This window comes from Ornithodoros turicata, chromosome 2 (genome assembly GCF_037126465.1).
Source record: "Ornithodoros turicata isolate Travis chromosome 2, ASM3712646v1, whole genome shotgun sequence".
NCBI lineage: Eukaryota > Metazoa > Arthropoda > Arachnida > Ixodida > Argasidae > Ornithodoros > Ornithodoros turicata.
The window spans coordinates 4,574,938-4,578,232 of record NC_088202.1 but is presented as its reverse complement, the minus strand read 5'-3'; the positions used below and the strand labels follow the sequence as shown (position 1 = coordinate 4,578,232).

General features: G+C 42.1%; 1 long non-coding RNA gene across 1 annotated transcript; it reads left to right on the top strand.

The window, feature by feature from the left end:
• Positions 1-595: 595 nt before the first annotated feature.
• LOC135383013 (uncharacterized) lies at positions 596-3,020 on the top strand. Its single transcript, XR_010419608.1, has 5 exons — positions 596-672; positions 840-969; positions 1,066-1,113; positions 2,522-2,731; positions 2,856-3,020. It is a non-coding gene; the product is annotated as an uncharacterized LOC135383013 (long non-coding RNA).
• The last annotated feature ends 275 nt before the right edge of the window (positions 3,021-3,295 follow it).

Here is a 3,295-nt window from a genome sequence, read left to right as displayed (position 1 = left end):
TAATTTTGCTCATTTAGCAAGTGCTAAAGAAGGTCAGAATGAATGAATGACCTTTTATGCTGGAAATTACTTATGTTGACAAATATAAGTCATCACTTGGACAGGTAACAGATGTTTGTTGATTGTTGCTGCACTGACAACAGATAAAACTGTTCCGTTTTGAAATATAGATCATGCTATTACTGCGAACAACCCAGAATCATTTTGAATGTTTTCTTAATTGATGAGTGCACAGAGTGATTTAGTAGCTAGCTCAACTTTTGAGAAACTCCTCACTGACCCTATTTCCTTTCAGAAATTGGTGTCTCATGTCAAGCACACACACAAGAAAAGGCGATGCAGCATTTGCAGCACATCCTTCACGGTATATGTGAAAGCATACTTCGGCAATTAAGGTGAGCAACTATTCAATGTCTGTAACGTTTTAATTATGAGTGTTAATATGAGTTCCCATAAGAACAATAATTGCATATTACGTGGTGAAATTGTCAAACACACGCTAGGAATGCATCAGAAGGACACCACGGACGCTTCAGAGTCAGGATGTACCCATATCTGATGAAAATCTTGCACCACAGAGGCTGCTCGATGGATGATGGATTACAACCCTGAGAAGCAGGGAAGTTCAAGGGAACAACAGGTGCACGACACTATCATTGCTGGACAAAATTGGTGAGTACAATATACATTCATTGCGGGAAATATGTATCCCTTATGGTTACAGCAGTGCATTTATTGTTAGATAAAAGTCATTATTAGGGACTTAATGAGGCCAAGGGCAGCCACCTCATCTCTGTATTTTTCGTGCCCTTATTTACACTTGGATGTTTGCCTTGCAGAGGTTGAACAGAAAGATGCCGCACAGGGAACGAGCATGTCACTCAAACTGTTTGACCGGAAAACCTGGAGCAAGAGGAAACTTCCGCACAAGACTACAAAAAAAAGTAGACGTAGAAGTCCATGTATACGGTGTGTTCTCTTTTTTGTTCTTTAGTGCGGTTTGATTATTAGTACTGTATGTTTGTTAGATAATCATTTCTTAAACAACATGTTTCTTCTTTGTAGGGAGAGCACCTTTGGTGGAAGAGGCTTGTCGGCCGACACTGTTATTTGGTACTTAAATATATTTTATCTATTTATATTACTACACAACAAAATCAGCCAATTTCAGGTATGCAAAGGAAGGACAAGTGCACACCACGCATTCCATCACTTATATTGTGCCCTGGTTCATTTCAAAACCTGCACCGGTTGTCATGCCTCCCTACATGCCATCACACACATTGCGTTCTGTTGTTGACAGTAAGGTTTTATGAATCTTGTTTGCTCATCATGTTGTAGAGGCAGTGAAACCTCCCTAGTACCGACGTTCGTGGGACCAACGCTTTAGTTCGCAAGACAGAGGTGTCCGCATGTGAGAGATACAAGACATTAGGGCCGTTGCTTTACGCCAGGAATTGTACATATAAATAATAGCCTGAAGTGTTGAAAATATCTCGAAGAAGTTTTGAAGAAATCTCGTAAATAAACATGTGCTCTAAATTCATGCGAAATCGAGTGGAAAAACTTCCAGTACGTTAAATGCTCAATTCGGGGAGAAATTGGGCTCAGCTACTCAAAAACTAGCTCTACTGGTTCGGTACAAATGGTTATGTAATTGCTGCCAAACAAGTTAGTGTGCATTCCTACAGATATCTCAGTGAGGGCAATTTGACGGGCAAAATCGGATTTCACCGTAAAAAGGACACCTTCAATTGGCGGAAGAATCCGGTTAAACCCTGAAACTAATAATTATGCACCTTATGCAAAAAGTTCAAACTAGCCTTGTTAGAGAGAGGCGATAAAGTACCCAAAATGTGACTGCCTTCTCCATGAGGGATATACCATGGTCTGTCGATACCAAGTCACCATGTTAACAGTAATTGTTTTGCTGTAGCTGCTCCTGTGTGCCAAATCACTTGCCATATGTATTTTTCTGTCATGTGCCATTTATAATTGCTGAACAAACTGGCATGTATCAGTCTCACTGATTGCATTTCGCATTGTACTGTGGATTCCAAAAATTAATTTTGAACCTGCGATATCATGAGTGCCCGTGTAAGCTGCCTGTGCCTGCTTCCTGCCTTCACCAACAGAGGGGCACGGATCACTGCAACGTATCATGTCAATATTTCTCGGTCCACATTCAGTTTCTGAGGGTCGAAAAGACTAGGTGCACTTGTGGAGCCTTCATTTACCCTGTTTGGCCGGACTCCAGCATTCGCAGCCAAAACGTCTGGGTGGCGGGCAACAGACATGTACAATACAATATGGGATACAAACAAAACGCAATCATTGTTTGTATCTTGGCTGAAGTACATGGTGTACTGTATTCCAATTGGCAAATTGTATGCATTGCAATAGCTCGTGTTACATCAGCCTCTGAGTCTACGGGCACTTCATGCAACATATTCAAAAGCAACGAAGGATTGTGTGTCCAATATTTTCTTTCGTTGATACTCACTATGTGTACAAATTCCAGATTCACCTTGGGGTTGACAGTTTTGTTCCTGAGAACTTCATGTGCGTACAGCGGGGCAGAATCAACAAGTTAGTCAACAATTTGATGCAGCCTTTCTGGACACAAGATGGAACGGCGACTAGGTTGCTATTCAGGGCAAACCGTAGCAGAGAGCAGGCATTCATGCGCTCGTCACAGGCAACACCAGAGAAATTGGACTCCATTACATAAGTAAGATCATGCTGCAGTTATTTTATATCATTCAACGAACGGTCAGGTTCTAGCCACAGTCAATTTGCAATTCTGCTTGAAATATTATCGCATATACTGAACATCTCCCACATTTTCGTTTCAGATGGCATGCCACATTGAGGGCCTACATTGAGGGCCACCAGACTAACCTTGTAAAAGAAGCAAAGCTAGAACTAGTCAGGTGAATCTTTGGAGATTTGGTTTTGGAGATGTTGCCCAGCAAGGCAAAAACAGAAAAGTGACACAATAAAGAAAATAAATCTGGGAATAGTGAATGAGTTCTTATGTATTTCTCGGTCTACACCACGATGCATGCAGATTAGGGCCAGACAAAACTGTTTGTGCCTCTCAGGATACGACACTGCGTGCAGAGCAGGATTTGCAAAAGCCGATGGGCCTGCACCCATGTGACCACACTGGACTCTCCAGTAAGACCAGTGTCCACACTGGACATTCCAGTAAGACCAGTGCCCACACTGGACCGTCCAGTAAGGCCAGTAATACTGGAATTTCCAGTAAGACCAGTGTCCAGACTGGGTTAAT